The sequence below is a fragment of the Trachemys scripta genome, chromosome 12, assembly GCF_013100865.1.
Source record: "Trachemys scripta elegans isolate TJP31775 chromosome 12, CAS_Tse_1.0, whole genome shotgun sequence".
Classification (NCBI taxonomy): Eukaryota; Metazoa; Chordata; order Testudines; family Emydidae; genus Trachemys; species Trachemys scripta.
In genome coordinates, this window is record NC_048309.1 from 21,430,033 (window position 1) to 21,449,203 (window position 19,171).

The following is a 19,171-nucleotide window of genomic DNA, read 5'->3' on the forward strand; positions in this document are numbered from 1 at the left end:
GAAAGCTGAGAACAGACCTCAGGATTTGGCCCACTTCTTTAGAAGTGTAGAGTTGGGTGGCTTCTCCCCTCTTTTCGCACTGATGTAAATCAGGAGGAACTCCATTGTAGCCAATAGCATTGAACTAGTGTAAAATGCATGCGAGACAGAGAATCAGACCAACCAAAACAAAACCAAAAGGCAAATGAAGGATGCATGTAATACATATCTATTTAAAAGAGTATGGCAGCAAGACTCTAAAACAAGAGACTACAAATAAATAATCCCCCAAAGAGATACATTACAGCAAGTGTATGCAGAGGCATCGATCCTTTAGTTTGCTATGTTGTTAGCTGGGGAATTAGAATTAGACAGAAAGTTTTGGAGCAAGGACTGCATGTAGGTATGTGTATGGGCAGGACCTTGTTTGATGGGCCTCACCATCTAGTTGGGGCCCTAGAGTGATACAGTATGTTGTTTACCTATTGTATGTTGTATCAACATGATAAATTCCTCTTCCTGGGCACCCACCTCCAAATCCAAACAAATCATCATATCAAAAGGCACCACGTAGCTGGCAGGAGTTTGATTTGCATTCAAAGTATCAGTTTTTGTTTTTTTAAACACTAGTGGGATCCTGGGCATCTGACCAAGGGAAGGCTACCTTTGACTTAGCAATCACAAGAGTGTGTGTGTGGGGGGGTCTTCCTTCTCCTCATCCAAGACAGTAACATGAAGAGTTTTTCTGTACAAGTTTAAGGCGAGAAATTCAGTGCCAAAGCTTTGTCTATCCCTTCTTTTTGGACTATATTACACCCACCTCCTCCCTCCTAGTCTAACTAGAATCTCAAACATACACCCAACGGATGTTGTGAGCATTTAGGGACTCAGGAGCAGGTTCCAGTGATTCAGAGGAACCTATTTTTTTAACCTGATTTCACAAATATGTCCCCAAGATGACAGATCTCACAAGGACAACCTATTGCCACCATTCAGACAGATCATTCCACCATTTAGAATAGCTTAGGAGATTTCAGTAACACACAGACACTAACTATAGTCCTGCTTCAATCTTGCACCCAAAGTTAATTTGTTTTGCCCAATCCTAACCCCTTTCTGCATCCCAACTAGCCATATTCAATTCTAGCAACCATAAAATTGTCACATTCACCTAGTGGTTGTCTGTCTGAACCTACAAATACCGCTGTGCATACCCACATTTTGGATCCCAGAGGCATCTGCAAAATGTCAAGAGTTTGGTTAGACACACAAGAGGGGTGAAGTAATATCTTTTATTGGTGAGAGAGACAAGCTTTCGAGCTTCCTGAAGAAGAGTTCTATGTAAGCCCAAAAGCTTGTCTCTCTCTCTCCCCCCGCAACAGAAGTTGGTCCAATAAAATATATTACCTCACCCACCTCATCTCTCTAATATCCAGGAACAACAAGGCTACAACAACACTCTCTACAAGAGATTTGTTAGTAATTATGGTTTTATTAAAGATTTTCTGAGGGGCATATTTATTAATTAAAGGGGAAGTCTGATTGATATTCTCTCTCTCCTGCAAATGCTGAAAAATGCAAAGATTTTCACTTTCACAGAGGGTATACAACTTTTCTACAGGTTCAGTGTTGATGGAGATCAAACAGCAGCAGGGTATAAAACTAGGATCCCCACCTATAGGCATAGAGGGTTGCTCCCCTTACACAATATACAAAGAAAGGAAGTGGAAAGGAAGTAATTTATGAGTTAGCACTCAGAGAGATATGATTATAGATGAAGAGATGGAGGAACATGTATGAAAGAGTTAAAATCCATGGGTTGGCTGTGAGACCAATATGGGGAGGAGTAAAGATGTTGAATTTAATCTGAGTGCATCTAGAAGATTATGAACAGTAGTGGAGGAAACACATGGGATAAAGTGAATGTAGGGGAGAGGGAGCCTTTTATATAAAATTTACACAGGTGATTTTATACACACCATAAAAGAACAATATATGGGTAAGGAAGGCACTGGAAATGTAAATCAGAGAGAATCTGAAATCACCTGGCAAGGTCTGATTTATTTAAGGATAGTCAGCAGGGAGTTGTGAAATGGGTGCTGTAATATGTATCGCATTCCGTAAAACTTTATTTTAGGGAAGTTGAAAGGAGTACATAGTTTACCGAAAGCTCATGTGAACTATTCAGAGTACAATCTTTCATGAAAGCTAACCTATAACAGTGGGTAGTACTAGGGGAGAGTTGTTTGAGGGGACAAAAGATCTAGTTAGAATATTAAACACAGAGGGCAAAATATGGCCCAAATTGTCCCTTTGACTCTCCAAGTTAGGTCCAGTTTGAATTGTAGGGGGTGATTAAAAATGACGCAGCCCAAGGATGAGGGGTGAAATCCTGGCCACATTGAAGTCAATAGGAATTTTGCCGTTGACAGCAATAGATCCAAGCTTTTACCTTAGAACTCAAGATGCGCTGGGGTTTCTCCAGCTAGAGAATACAGTCATCTGTCCCATAAGAGCTACTGTGGAGGTCCTCAGAACAGGATGTGCACTGGAGCAGCGAGAAACGAATTAGCTATACTTGGCATGGGTTTCAGCAAACCTTGATACCTTCCCTATAAAAGGGAAGCAATGCGAGTTTTCTGACAAAATCCAAGTGATGATATGCTCTGATTTTGGATGAACCTTCTGCCACATTACCTCTTTGCAGTCACTGAAATCCAGAGACATCAGAAAGGATTCCGAGGCTATGACTACACAGAGATTAAAAAAACCTGTGGCTCTGAGTCTCAGAGCCAGGGCCGGCTCTAAGTTTTTTGCCGCCGAAGGCAAAAAAGAAGAGCGCCGCCCCGCCGTAACACCCCCTCCCCCCCCCCCAGCGCCCCGCCGGGCCGCCCAAACCCCCGCCCTCCCCCACAGCGTCTCGCCGGGCCGCCCAAATCCCTGGCCCCCCCTCAGCGCCTCACCAAGTGGCCCAAACCCCTGGAGCGCCGCACTGGCCAAACCGCCGCCCCTTCCGCACCAGCCAGGCCGGGAGGCCTGAGCCCCATGCCGGGCCGCCCAAACCCCCGCCCCCCCGGAGCACTGCGCCGGGTCGCCCAAACCCCTGGAGCGCCACGCTGGGCAAAAACAAAAAACAAACAAACAAAAAAAACCCCCACACCTAGAGCGCCTCCCGCCCCTTATAAGGTGCCACCCCAAGCACGTGCTTGGTCAGCTGGTGCCTGGAGCCGGCCCTGCTAAAAAATAGTGGGGCTAAAAATAGTAGTGTTTGGGCTCAAGCTGGAGCCTGGACTCTGAAACCCTTCCCCCATGCACACGGCAATTTTATAGCCCTGCGAGCCCGAGTCAGCTCTCCGGGGCCAGCCACGGCTGTGCCACTGGTCTTTTACTGAAGTGTGGATAGGCCCTGAGAGGTCAACTCAGCCTAAACATGAACCAAAAAGCAAAATCTTGATCTGAATATCTGCCCCCAATCCAGACTTTAGTAGTTCATCACCTCTGGATCCAAACTGACAAAGTTTTGCAAAAATCAACAGCTCCCCATTTTAGTCCATTACAGAGACGGACTAAAGCCAGAACCGTCTATCTGACCCCACCGCACTCACTTTGGATGTGATTCTGCTCAAAGAACATTCACTACTGATTTCAATGGAAACATTATTGGGGGGGAAAAAACTGGAAACTGAATCTGAACCAACACTGGGTGTGGATTGGGTTTGTAAAAAAATAAAAAACCCAACTCATGCTGCTTAGGAAAACCCAACTGAAAACACTGTCTCATTAGTCCATTCCCAGCTGGGCAGCCTGATGTTGGCAATTCATTGCAAGAGTTAGGCATTTCACTGAAGAATGTTACTTGCTAACGTGCTCCTCTTTCTTTGGCAATTCAAGAGACTATGAATACGATGGAGCAGTACTGACAAAAAATAAACCCCCAGACATCCTAACAGTGCCGTGAGGGAAAAGCGATGAACTCCCAGTGAAGATGATAAAAAAAACAGATGTGGCAATCTCATATTCATTGCTCATGTTTATAATCTTATGCAGGAAGAAAGAAGCATGTTGCTCCAACACCCAAATTCACTGGACATGTAAATTTTCCCTGAAAATGAACAAGCAAGCTAGTTTTTAATTAGTTATTTTTAAATGTTTCTTCCCCCAAAACATTCCTTCCTAGGGTCGAATTCCAACCAATGTGCTGGGTGTCACTGCCACATAGCACAGAACAGTCACTTCAGACTATACAGAAGCCTAAAGACTGCTTGCAAGTAAATAAAATCAAATAACTGTAATAAAAAAGTTAATTCTAGCCTTTTGTTTGTTCCCATTGTAAAATTGCCATGGGACCAAGGAAATATAGTAGCGCATAATTTTAATAGTTCCATCATTGTAGATTGGCTGAGTATTAATTGTGCTAACTGTGATCATATTGAATTCATTTGGTATTTATTGAGAGACCACCTGTGCACCCATATGGTTTCCATCATTATTTAGGAGTAGTTAATGGACCCATTAGGAGTTAGCCGAGAGATGTGGGCTGGCAGTTCTTCCCAAGAGTGGTAGAAACAGTCTGTTGCTATCCATTGCATTCTGAAGATTTTCCAGAGAGGCATATGCTCCACACCAACTCTTTTAAAAAAAATATAAATAATGTAATTTTAGGATTCGATACTTAAAGAAAAATAAACTCATGCTTTGTTGCCCATGAACAGGCTACAAAGACAACCCTCAGCCTTCTAACTTTAGCAAGATATTTCTTACTTAACATGTGGGCTGTTTAACTCTCGAGAGGAAACAATGCATATGAAGGCTTCCAACATCTGTGCAGTCTTTCCAGGGTGTGTGGTGGGAGGAGAGGATGGGAGGAGATGGGGGGAAAAAAGGGAAATATTCTCCTTTTTGGTTTACTTTGCACTGGGTCTCCAAGCCCACAAAGTGACATGCAATAGGTTTCGGTTGTGCAACACCAGAGAGCTGTGGTGGGGAGAGGGTGGTGGAGAGTCATGTGCAGGGAGTCAGCTCTGACTGTCAGCAGAGGAGAAGGAAGAACACTCTGGCTGGGTGTGGTGGTAACCAAGGCTGCTTTCTGACCACAATGACCTCCTGCTTTGATCCACATATCTGAAATACTATTGCACAGCAACAAATCATTAGCAATACGCATGAAATGCACAAGAGACTGCAGCTAAATAACTTCTATTTTGGGTGCAGTAACAAGAGCCAAACAACATGTCCTTCGGCTGAGAAGCAAGTACTTGCAGACCTGTTTTGTGCAAAGGGATAATTATTTTATTCAAGCCGGGATTTTCAAAGGAGCCTAAGGGAGGAGGCATCTAATTTAAAGGGGAGATGAGCACCTAACTCCCTTAGGTTCATATGAAAACCACAGACTTATTTACTTCAATCTAATAAGCAGGCCATTTCCTGCTCTGTAAGTAAGGAATCTTATTCAGTGTTTAATATACTTCAAGTGGAGGCTCTGTTCTCTCACCTTCCACACCTGATCTGGGTTTGTCTGGGTCACATGTTCTTTAGTATTCCTTATAAGCCATTCATAAGATGTCAATTACCAATGGAAATTAGAGGGCATACACACCATGCCATTACTGCATCTGATGTTTGTATGACCAAATGTTACGAAATAACAATTTTTAGCAAGTGGCTTAACAGGGCATTTTTGTTTCTGCTATTAACCATAGAAAAAGTTAGTGGCTTGGAATGTTATGAAGACTGAAAATAGGTGAGGACTTAATGGCTTAGGGGAATGATATAGCAGCTGTTTAAACCTTCCCCTTTAAGTCCTCAATTTGAACGTGGTACAGGCTGTTAAGGATAAAACCATTAGTTACTAACTGATGGCTGTTCAGTGGATTGAGTGGTTACCTCAGTCCAGATCTCTGTTGATTCATGTCTACATCACAAACAGAAGCTTCACTAATTGGTACCTTACTTTGGGGGAGAAAACACCTTAGTGAAACTCTGAACTGACCATCCCATGAAAGCTGAAGTACCTTCTTGGCCCTGGAGACAGTCTCTTCAGGTCAGGATTTTCATAAAATGAGGGAAAGCTTGTACCGATTCACATGTTCAGTTGAAAGAGCATCAATCTCCAGGAATATTCACAAGCACTGAATACCGTTAGGCTAATGTTTTCCAAGAGTGGGCCTCTGATTTTGGTTTCCTCATATTTGGGGTGCACAACTTGAGACACTAAGCACATAAAAATCAGAAGCCATGTTAGTTTTGTTCTTAATTCCCACCCCATCCCCCACACACCTCCCTTTCTTTTTTGGTAAATTTAGTTAATCCTGGAAATGCATTTATTGCCATATCTGATGCCATTATAGGAGCAGACTAGTTCACTTCAACAGAAAGGCTCATTGGAGTAAGGGCTGCAGAACATAAGAATGGCCCTACTGGGTCTGAAAGTGGCCAGTTCCAGGTGCCCCAGAGGGAATGAACAGAACAGACACTCATTCCCAGCTTCGGGAAAACAGAGGCTAGGGACACCATTCCTGCCCATCCTGGCTAATAGTCATTGATGGACCTATACTCCATGAATTTATCTAGCTCTTTTGAACCCTGTTGTGGTCTTTGCCTTAACAACATCCTCTGGCATGGAATTCCTCAGGTTGACAGCGTGTTGTGTGAAGAAATACTTTTTTATTTGTTTTAAATCTGCTGCCTATTAATTTCATTTGGTGACCCCCCCAGTCCTTGTGTTATAAGAAGTAGTAAACAACACTTCCTTATCTACTTTCTCTACACCAGTCATGATTTTATAGACCTCAATTATATCCCCCTTTAGCTGTCTCTTTTCCAAGTTGAAAAGTCCCAGTCTTATTAATCTCTTCTCATACAGAAGCCATTCCACACCCCTAATAATTTTTGTTGCCCTTTTCTGAACCTTTTCCAATTCCAGTATATCATTTTTGAAATGGAATGACCACATCTGTACACACCATTCATGATGTGGGCATACCATGGATTTATATAGAGGCAATATGATATTTTCTGTCTTATCTATCCCTTTCTTAATGATTCCCAGCATTCCGTTTGCTTTTTTGACTGCTGCTGTACATTTTCAGAGAACGATCCATAATGACTCCAAGATCTCTTTCTTGAGTGGTATCAGCTAATTTAGACCCTATCATTTTATACGTATAGTTGGGATTATGCTTTCCAATGTGCATTACTTTATGTTTATCAATATTAAATTTCATCTGACATTTTGTTGCCCATTCACCCAGTTTTGAGAGATTCTTTTGTAGCTCTTTGCAGTCTGCATGGGTCTTAACTATCTTCAGTAATTTTGTATCATCTGCAAATTTTGCCATCTCACTGTTTACCCCTTTTTCCAGATCATTTATGAATATGCTGAATAGGACTGGTCCCACTATTTACCTCTCTCCATTCTGAGAATTGACCATTTATACCTACCCTTTGTTTCCTATCTTTTAACCAGTTACCAATCCATGAGAGCACCTTCCCTCTTATCCCATGGCTGCTTACTTTGCATAAGAGCCTTTGGTGAGGGACCTTGTCAAAGGCTTTCTGAAAATCTAAGTACACTATATCCACTGGATCTCCTTGGTCCACATGCTTGTTGACCCCCTCAAAGAATTCTAGTAGATTGGTGAGGCATGATTTTCCTTTATTAAAACCATGTTGACTCTTCCTCAACAAAATTGTTCTTTATTATAGTTTCAACCAGTTTGCCCGGTACTGAAGTCAGGCTTACAGGCCTATAATTGCCAGGATCACCTCTGGAGCCCTTTTTAAAAGTTGGCATCAAATAGCTACCCTCCAGTCATCTGGTACAGAAGCGGATTTAAATGATAGGTTACAGACTACAGTTAGTAGTTCTGAAATTTCCCATTTGAGTTCCTTCAAAACTCTTGGATGAATTCGATCTGGTCTTGGTGACTTATTGCTGTTTAATTTATCAATTTGTTCCAAAACCTCTAATGATACCTCAATCTGGGACAGTTCCTCAGATCTGTCACCTAAAAAGAATGGCTCAGGTTTGAGAATCTCCCTCACATCCTCAGCTGTGAAGACCGATGCAAAGAATTCATTTAGTTTCTCTGCAATGGCCTTATCGTCCTTGAGTGGTCCTTTAGTACCTTGATTGTCCAGTGGCCCCACTGGTTGTTTAGCAGGCTTCCTGCTTCTGATGTATTTAAAAAAAAAATGCTATTACTTTTTGAGTCTTTGGCTAACTGTTCCTCAAATTCTTTTTTGGCCTTCCTGATTGTATTTTTACACTTCATTTGCCAATGTTTATCCTCCTTTCTATTTTCCTCACTAGGATTTAACTTCCATTTTTTAAAGGATGCCTTTTTGCCTCTCACTGCTTCTTTTACTTTGTTGTTTAGCCTCGGTGGCTCTCTTACTATGTTTTTTAATTTGCGGTATACATTTAAGTTGAGCCTCTCTTATGGTGTCTTTAAAAAGTTTCCACGCAGCTTGCAGAGATTTCACTTTTGCACTGTACCCTTTAATTTCTGTTTAACTAACCTCCTTACACTAATTTGGGTTTTGAGTAAGAACAGATTCTAAGTTGTATTTTGATGTAGTGTTTAGTGAAAGGTGACAGCAGCCAGAAAGATAACGTAACTCCATCTGTCCTTACTATGCAGAACTAAATGATCAATGTAATCATGACTAGAGAATAAAGGTGGGAATGGTGCAATACTCTTAGCTCCTATTGATGGTACAGGAAAAAAAACTTGAATTCAACAGCACTTGTTAAGCTTAGTTATTTTCACACTGCGTGAGTGGGGCCTTAGAGTTCTCATCCTTCAAAGGAAAATTTTCCCCAAGATGCTTTCTGCTGGTCTCTGGTGGCTGTACCAATGTACATTAAAGACCTGAGATTAATAAAGGATAGTCACAGTTCCCTTACAAACATTCGTTTGACATTTAAAACAAGTTAATACACAAGACTGAGGCCCAGATCCTCAACTCCCATGGGAGTTAGGTGCCTAAATACTGTACTTTGAGAATCTGGGCCTAGGGGCCCAATGTCCTGATCCTGAAATGCTCACTGAAGACAATGGGAATTGTAACTGCTCAGCATCTTTCAGGATCAGGCACTCTGAATTTGGGTCTCAGAATAGACAACATAAATTAGGCTGACAAGTTCAAAAACTGGGCTCACAGGTCACTGCATGACCGTGACCAATATCTTTATAGAACTTTGTGGAGTCTTAATATTGAGAGGTGCTATACAAACTCCAGTTTTCTTTTATCTATTGACTGTAGGTCACCTGTTGTATCTCACACTTTTCTCTTAGAATGACAGGTGATTATATCTGCTCATCCCCTTAATCTCTCCTCTGAGCTCTTAATTTTCCAGGTACCTTCTATAACCAGATTTATGAAACCCTAAACATTTTAAAGTCCATGAGCTTTATGCATGTGTTTTTACTGTATTATAATAACCTTCCTTTCTCCTTTTTCCTTCCTGTTTTACTTCTTTCTGCCCTCTAAACCTACCACTTCCATTTTTGTTTATTCTGCTTTTTTAAGTTTTCTTGTCTTTGTTTACAAAGTGTTTAGTTTTGTTAATCCAAAATTTAGGGCCACATCCTCATCCCCTCCACCCTTGTGCCTCATTTGCACCCCTCCAGTGGATCAGAGTGGCATAAAGCTGCCTTAAGACAGCAGCTGGGGAATCCTCAGCTGGTGTAGAACTGAGAGTACTATTACTAGACTAGCTGCTCCTCATGCAAGAATCATTCGAGGAAGGGTGGGGAAGTACAGGAGGGGGTGAAACTAGGGCATAGTGTGCTCCACTGGCTTTGATTGGTGGCGCAGCTCCTTGGGAGCAGTTACTCACCAGTTAAAGTGATAGTGGCAGAAAGGCAGAAGAAAGTCATTTTTATTTAAAGTTGCTCCCTCGACTTTTTTTTCCCCCTCCTTATGGCACTTTAAATAGCAACACCACAGGGGAGCACCTGTGAATCGGAAGAGAATGGAAAAGCACCCCTCACGTCTCACTTACTGCAAAGATACTTACTCCTATCATTCAGCAACTTGTCACTTAATAGCTTAAAGACCAGTCAAGTAAAGGTTATATTATTTCAAAGGGGGGTGGGGGAATCTCCGCTTTTTATTCTGATATTGTCAGACAATGGGCCCCTCAGTGATAGGCTAGGAGACATCAGTTCCAAATGGCTCTGCATGTCCCAGACCTCTATTAAATCTTTCCTGCAATGACTGCTCTCGGTGGCCCTTTTAGCAGCTTCTCTGTAAGCTTGGGTGGGAACTGGTCCTTTTGAATATATGCCATGATAACAAAGCACTGGAAGGGGTGGGGATAAATGAGGGGAAGGATCCTTAGGCTGAAACAAGTAAAAAAAAAAAAAAAAAGGGGAAACGGATGTGTATTTTAAGATAACTAATGCACTTGGTTTATACATTAAAGGCCAGATAGTAACCCAGACATTTAGGGACATAAGGGGGAGTAAGATACCACCCCAGTTTCCCTGCACAGCCACCCCAGATGGCCATTTCTTATTCAATGAGAGACCACCACTCCTTTCCATGAGCTAACAGGTAATGGAGTGGTGGAGAGGAGCAGTGAGTGCACAGAGCCAGGACTCCCCGGTTCTCCCTCAACATGGCAGCTAGAGGAATTGCACCCAGATGGTGGAGGACAGTAGTAATCAGCACTGGTTAGCTGAAGCAGCTTACTTCCATGTTGGAGCAAGAGAGAAGCACAGGAGAAAGCATGCCTCAGTCATGAGGAGACATCCACTCCTTGCCTAGCACTTTGCCTAGAGTCACAAACTAGCTCTAAGGTAGCAGAAGCACAAAAGTTGGTTTTAGAGTGAGACAGATGCTACACTTAGTTACATAAGGCAAATTCAGAGTAATTCTTAAAAAAATAAATAAAGCCACCAGAGCAAGTGGAATCAGACTCTGGCCTATTGCCTTGCTAATAAGGCTGGGCATTCAGACTCCACAGGAACCCAAATAAGCCTGACTATCTCATTCTTGTATTTATGATTGTATTTCATGGCTTCCTCCTCTACCCCAGAGTACAGTGTGTGTGGCTACGGTAGTGTGAGAGCAGGTCTTTGCTACTTCCCAGGAACTGAAGAACCGTGAGAAGTTCAAATCTTGTATTATTTCAACCCCACAAATAGCTTCCTGAGTGATTAAAAAAAGCATGTGAAAAAAAATGTCAACAAAAATACCTGAAACAAAAATACAAGTCCCAGAAGCTGTGCGCATCACAGTTTGGCGGGGACAGACAGGCTAGCCCTGTACTCCTTTCTGCTGCAGGATCTAAGTGTCTCTACAATGCTCTCTTGATGAGTTCTCTGTATTCACTGGTGCTTTTAAGGGGAAGTTCTGAAGGTTGCAGTTTCCTCTGAGTAGCTGTACTTAGTTGCAGCTTCTCTCCTCCCTAAGCCATGGCTGATTACCCTAATAGTACCCAGATGCTCAGCTGGTGTAAATTAGCTTAGCTCCATTTCAGATGAGGAACTGGCCCAGTTATTTCTAGTTTCTCTCTTAGACCTGTGTTCTCTAACAGCTTGTCTGCAATGCAGAGATAACTTGAGTTGTAACTTGAGTGCTGCCCCTAATTCGAGTGCCATCTGCACATGCAAGTCCTTAATGCAAGTGTGGTGGTGCTTTTAGCCCATGTTGGCTGGCACATCAGGAGTTCGCACAACTGGTCAGCTGCCACCACAATCATTCTGTGTTGCTAATTCTACTGCTCTGAAGCCTGAATGTTATTTCACACTATGGCCACTCTTACTCGAACTAGGCTCACTCGAGAGGTGTTCACTCAAATTATCCACACTCCAGTTAACTCTTCAGTGAAGACATAATCTATGGGCCTGATCCTCTTTTCACTTACACCAGTTTGACACAGGAGTGAATCCCACATACAATTGACATTGGAGTGGAAGGAGAATCACTGTCATGCTAGCTATCAGGGCCGGCTCCAGGCACCAGCCTGGCAAGCAGGTGCTTGGGGTGGCCACTCCGGAGGGGGGCAGCACGTTCAGCTATTCGGCGGCAATTCAGCGGACGGTCCTTCACTCCTGCTCGGAGCGAAGGACCTCCCACCGAATTGCCACTGCAGATCGCGATCATAGCATTTTTTTTTTTTATGTGTGTGTGTCTGCTTGGGGCAGCCAAAACCCTGGAGCCGACCCTGCTAGTTATGGCCCTGAATCATTGTGATCTCTCTGGGAGGCAGCGAATATCACATTTTAGGGTTGTTTGCAATGCCACACACTGACTGCAAGCTCTTAATAGACAGCCAACTTCAGCCTTGTGCCCACATTATTACATGGCCTCTCTGCATACTTTATTTTCTAAACTAAATAAAAATTAGTTCACTTTTCTTTTATAAGAGCAAGTGAATCATACAAAATGTAGGTCGAAGGATTCATAGACACAAGGCCTTGTAGTCTTAAAGCAAAGGATATCCAGAAAATATTGTAGAGTAAAAAGACTATGCACAGTGCATAATAGATTTCAAAGGGTAAGTATCAAATATAGAGTAAAACCAAAACTCTGGCCTAAATTCTCATCTCAGTTCTACCCATGCAACCCCAGTGATTTGGTGTAAGTGAGGGTAGAATCTGCTGCTTTGTATAAACAAAGGGCCAGATTCACCAGTACATTCTAGCTGCTAGTGACACAAAGTAGTAGTTAAGCTGGGAGGTAGTGTGCATATAACACTGGACTTGGGCGTCAGAATAGCTGCGTTCTATTCCCAGCTGAGCCACCCACCTGCTGTTTGACCTTCGACAAGGTCACTTCTCTTCTTCTCCTCTCACCCCTTGTCTTTATAAACTGTAAGCTCTTCAGTCTCATTGTAGAATGTTTAGCGCAATGGGACCATGAGCTTGGTTGGTGATCTTATAAATAATAATAATCTGGGTCTTTTCTAAAAGGACCTCTGTTACACACACACAGCGGAATCCAGAAGGCAGCTACTCCACCACCGGGAGTAGCTAAGGTAGACAAGACTCAGAAATGGGCTGCAAAGTTGGAACTGGATCCAAGTTTCAGGATTATTTGGACCCAAATTTTTGGTTCAAACCCATCTGGAACAATTACTGCTTAAAAACAACATGGTAAATCTCAGAGGAAAGAAGTTTAAAATAAAATAAAAAAACCTCCCTTAGCTTTTCCATGGAAGGAAGGCAGCGCTGCTACCGAACCCAGTGCCAACAGCTTTGGAAACTCAAAACAAAATTATATAACAACAAATATAAAATTAATTTGGGGGTGGGGGAGGAAAGTCTGGCCCACCCATGTGTAACCGAATGCAATCAGCCACAAAAAGAGCAACTTGGCAGTACCTGGCACTTCAGGCCTGGTTCCGCGCCAGCCATAAAGCTCCCACTGCTTTTTGAAAATTATTTTATGTTACTCAAAGCGAACCACTGAAATTAAGCTAAGCAAAGGCAGAAACACGCCTGCTCTTTCTCCAGTAGCTAGCATACAGTTGGTGTGTGAGGCTAACAGTTCCACTGCGGGACTGATACATCTTCATTTTGTTTTCATGGGTCCAATTCCTGATCCTTGGAGATAATAGGAGTTTTGCAGTTGGTTTCTATAGGTCCGAGAATTGGTTCTTAATCTGAGTCAGAAACCACCATACCAAACTGCTCCATCTCCAGGCAGACTCCCTTAACTTCTTATTCTAGAAGTGGTCTTCTCACTTTATATCTGTATTATCATCAGCTATCATATGTATTGTACATGAGAGCTGCCATATGGGTCAGACCAATGGCCCATCTAGCCCAGTACCCTGTCTCCAACAGTGGCCAATACCAGAGCTTCAGAGGGAATACACAGAACATGGCAGTTGAAATGATCCACCCAAGTCTTCCTCTCCCAGCTTCTAATAGTAGGTCACACATGCTGAAGTGAAGATACAGATTGACAGAGCCAGAAGAATACCCAGAAGTCACCTACTCCAGGACAGGCCCAACAAAGAAAGTAACAGAACGCCACTAGCTGTCACCTTCAGCCCCCAACTAAAACCTCTCCAGTGCATCATAAAAGATCTACAACCTATCCTAAAGGACTATCCCTCACGCTCACAGATCTTGGGATACAGGCCAGTCCTCGCTGACAGGCAGCCCCCCAACCTGAAGCAAATACTCACCAGCAACCACACACCACACAACAAAAACTCTAACCTAGGAACCTATCCTTGCAACAAAGCCCATTGTCAACTCTATTCACATATCTATTCAAGGGACGCCATCATAGGACCTAATCACATCAGCCACACCATCAGAGGCTCGTTCACCTACACATCTACCAATGTGATATGCCATCATGTGCCAGTAATGCCCCTCTGCCATGTACATTGGCCAAAGCAGACAGTCTCTATGCAAAAGAATAAATGGACACAAATCAGATGTCAAGAATTATAACATTCAAAAACCAGTCGGAGAACACTTCAACTTCCCTGGTCACTCAATTACAGACCTAAAAGTCGCAATTCTTCAACAACAAAAAGACTTCAAATATAGACTCCAATGAGAAATTGCAGAACTGGAATTAAATTGAAAATTGGACATCATTAAATTAGGCTTGAATAAAGACTGGGAGTGGATGGGTCATTACGCAAAGTAAAAACTATTTCCCCATGCTAATTTTTCCCCTACTGTTATTCACACCTTCTTGTCAACTGTTTGAAATGGGCCATCCTGATTATCACTACAAAAGTGTTTTTTCCCCTGCTGATAATAGCCCACCTTAATTGATCAGTCTCATTAGAATTGGTATGGCAACACTCATTTTTTCATGTTCTCTCTCTCTCTCTCTGTGTATATATATATATATCTATCTTCCTACTGTATTTTCCACTGCATGCATCCAACGAAGTGGGTTTTAGACCACGAAAGCTTATGCCCAAATAAATGTGTTAGTCTCTAAGGTGCCACAAGGACTCCTTGTTCTTTTTGCGGATACAGACTAACATGGCTGCTGCTCTGAAACCAGTATTCCAGGGGCATTATGTTATTTTCTGTATAATTTTCTATCCCTTTCCTCTTAGTTCCTAACATTCTGCTAGCCTTTTTGACTGCTGCTGCACATCAGAGTTACTGATCCATGAGAGGACCTTCCCTCTTATCCCAGGACTACTTAATCGCCTTAAGAGTCTTTGGTGAGAGACCTTGTTACGGGGTTTTTGAAAATCCAAGTACGCCATATCCACTGCATCACCCTTATCCATATACTTGTTGACACCCTCAAAACATTTCAATAGATTGATGAGGAATGATTTCCTTTTACAAAATCTGTGTTGACGCTTCCCCAGCAAGTTATGTTCATCTAGGAGTCTGATAATTGCGTTCTTTTACTATAGTTTCCAGCAATTTGCTTGGTACGGAAGTGAGGCTCACTGGCCTGTAATTGACAGGATTGCCTCTGGATCTGTTTTTAAAAATCAGCAATACATTATCTACCTTCCTGGTAGAGAGGCTTGTTTCAGCTATAAGTTTCATACTACATTTAATAGTTTTTGCAATTTCATATTTGAGTTCCTCTAGCAATCTCAGGTAATACCATCTGTTCTGGTGACATTACTGTTTAATTTGTCAATTTGTTCTAAAACCTTTTCTGACACATCAGTGTGGAGTAGTACTTCAGATCGGTCATTCAAAAAGGATACCCACATCAGAGCTATCTCCACCATATTCTCTGCAGTGAAGACCAATGCAAAGAGTTCATTTAGCTTCTTTGCAATGGCCATGTCTTCGAGTGGTCCTTTAGCATGATGGTCATCTAGTGGCCCCACTGCCTGTTGGTTTTTGTGTCTTTAGCAAATTGCTTTTGACCTTCTTTCTTGGCCTGCCTCACTATACTCTTACACTTAACCTGCCTGAGATTGTGCACCTTGTTATCCTCACTAGGATTTGACTTCCAATTTTTAAAGGATGCCTTTTTGCCTCTAACAGTCTCCATTACTCTGCTGTTTAGCTATGGTGGCATTCTTTGGTCCTCTTATCAGCTGTTCTGATTTGGGGTATACAATTATCTGAGCCTCTACTATGGTATTTTTAAATAAATCTCATGCTGCTTGCAGGCATTTCAATATCTCCTTTTAATTTCCATCTAACAATCATCCTCATTCTTGTGTAGTTCCCCTTTCTAAAGCTAACGTTAACATGGTGGGGTTTTTTGTGTTATTCCCCACAAGGATTTTACATTTAATTACCAAGTCGTTCAGCTATAGTTACATCTAGAGTAACACCTAGCGCTCCAGTCATAGACTAGATCCCCATCGTGTGATAGGCTGGACAAACGCAGAACGGAGACAGTGCTTGCCCCCAGAGAACTTATTATCTAAATAATGACAGATTTACTTGCAATGTGTATGTTATTCAGACAATAGATATGAAATCCTGGCCTCATTGAAGTCAATGGTAAAACTCCCATTGACTTCAATGAGGCCAACAAGTTATCCTAGGTGTCTGTGTGCTGCATAGATTTCAGGAGCTAGGTTGGTAAACATGTGAGACAAAGCTGGGCCTCCAACTGAGTGTTTGTGTCTTTGGTTTGTAGCTGTGTCCCATAAGAAACATTTAAGGACTGTGATCCCATATATCATGTCATGACAAAACAAACTATTCACAGACTGTTGTCGGTGCTACTCTATCCTTACTGGTTATATCTCCTCAACAACTACAATAGTAGATACTAGAGCTGGTTAAAATGTTTTGAATTTCAAAACATGAAAAAAATATTCCGAATTTTAAAATTTGGGAGGGGATATAGGAAAATATTGAAGAAATCTCATTTTGTGTTCTTGGTTTTTTGAACTTCTATTCAAAATTTTTCAGTTTTTGAAACCAACCAACCTGAATTGGATTTTGAAATTTGGATTTTATCCTGGAGGTAGCACTCAAGGAAGCAGTGAGAGTGTACATATGGAGCCTGGCTAACGTGATTAATGAAGCTCCATAACCCAGGGGGACATGGTCAACCAACTTGGGACACAGCCAGACCACAGCCTACCTGCTCAGACTCTGATCAGCAGCAGGAACTGTGAGTGATGATTCACATGGCTAATTTTTCAAAGTAGTAATTAAGAGAACTGAAGAGTATATTGTTCCCATGAGCGATGCTGGCTTGTAGTGGCAGGACAATTCTTGGCCCCTCTGCTACTCTAGTCCCCACCCAGCACACCTTTGAGGAGTGAAGGTGTTGCCCTATGAGTCATAGTCTGTTCCAATGTGCAGAATTGTAAGCTGATGCAATTCTAATGTCCTGCAAACATACTGGGTTGCAGTCAGCCTATGGGCACAGTGTGTGTCAGACACTCCTGCTGGGTATGTGCTTTCTTCCCTTAATCCCTCTGTTTATTTTAATGGGAATTAGGTTTCTAAACTGCTTAAGTACTTTTGAAAAATCTTACTAAGTAACTATCTAGGTACCTAGAGACCTTTGCAAAAATAAAAATCAGTCTGTAAGCACCAAATCTCTTTTAAAAATGGCACTTAGGAGCTTACGTCACAGATACTTTTAAAAATGTTACCTTCTAACCTGACTTGAGCTATCTATAGTGGAAGACTAAGGACAAGCTCATATAACTTAAAGAGTAATTCTCCCCCTACCCCCCGCCCCTTCCGTTTTTATGCTCATATGAACGAATGGAAAAAGCTTGCGAACAAGGTCATTTCCAAGTTACATGATTCACTCGGAGGGGACGTTACGCAGCACTGCTTTGTCTCTCCTAAGTAACGTCCTCGGTTTCCTCTTCAAGGAATCATGTGGAGCAAAACCACAACAAGCTGCTGCCATTTGCTAGGCAGAGTGGAAAAGATATCCCTTCTCTTAGCAAAGAATCTTCACTCTTCTGTTTCTTTGAGTGTCCAGGCAGTACAGGTTTGATAGGATTCCCATGAATGAGAACTCTCCCCCTCCCCCAAAAGTTTTCCTCCCATTGTTTCTCTTGCCTATAATAGTATTGAAGGTTTGTGGTTTAATGACCTCAACATTGCGAAAGTAGCTAGCTTGCATTCTTCTAACAGCATGTGATTCCATAAGAAACACCACTCTATGCCTAGTTCCTTTTCATTAACTCTTTCATGGGAAGGAAAGCACTTCAAAACCAAAGACATTTCCTTTCTACGTCCCCTAGGAACCGTGAAATCAATAGGGTAATTCCATTCTGGCCTCCACTTATCCCAAACCATAACTCAAACGTCTATCTGCTCACGAAAGGCCTACTTCTGAGACAGCAACACAAGATAGTCAGGACTGTAGAGCAGTGTGAAGAAGTTTTATTATAATTGCCTATAGGTACCTACTGTGCTATTCAAATGCATAGTGAGAGACAGTCCCTGTCCCCAGAGAGATTACAGTCTAAATAGATGAAGAAGATGGAGGGTGGGAAGGGAAAAAGAGGCACAGTTGGGGAAGAGATCTGCCCAAAGTCATGCATCAGGACAGGGACAAAGCTGGGAATAGAATGCAGGTTTCCTAACCAGCCCATCCAGTGCTTTACCAAGAACACAACATTTCCCATGACCTTGCACAGCGGTACCTCTGCCAGTCCTGTTTTTTTTTAATCCCATGTTATCCATCACAGAAACAATTCAACTAAATCAATTTAGGGATGAAGGCCCAGCCACGTGTTGGTGGCTCACAGGGGAGGAACAGAATTTCCCCCCAAATATCCTGACATGCAGGGGGCGGTAAAGCAAAGAAGTGCCTGTCCACTACTAAATCTCTCCATAGGGTGCACAGATCTCACTCCATAGCCCTTTTTCTTGCCTGCCCACTCTGGGGTGCTGTACACCCATCTGGGGAATAGGGAGTGAGCAGTTCTACCATTGTTTGTCACCACCCTATAGTTGTAGGTGTTAGGGGGAACTGGACTGTAAGCAACTCAGATCTGTGACTCTGTGTGTGTGTGCACACGTGCGTACTTACACAGCATCTAGCACAATCCAATTCTGATTCAGGTCTGAGTACTACCACAGTGCAGACAGTAATAATGAAAGGAGGAAGAGAAAGTTACTGGGTCCCTGCAGGAAAATGGTGAAGTCAGCTGTGGCTTTCAAACATGTGGAAAGTCTGAGTAGGGACAGGGATGAGAAACACTGTTCTGTGTATGGTGTAGAGCTGAGAAGAGACCCCCCCTCCCAGTTCTACATCAGGTTTTGGGAACAATTATTGTAGAGACAATCTT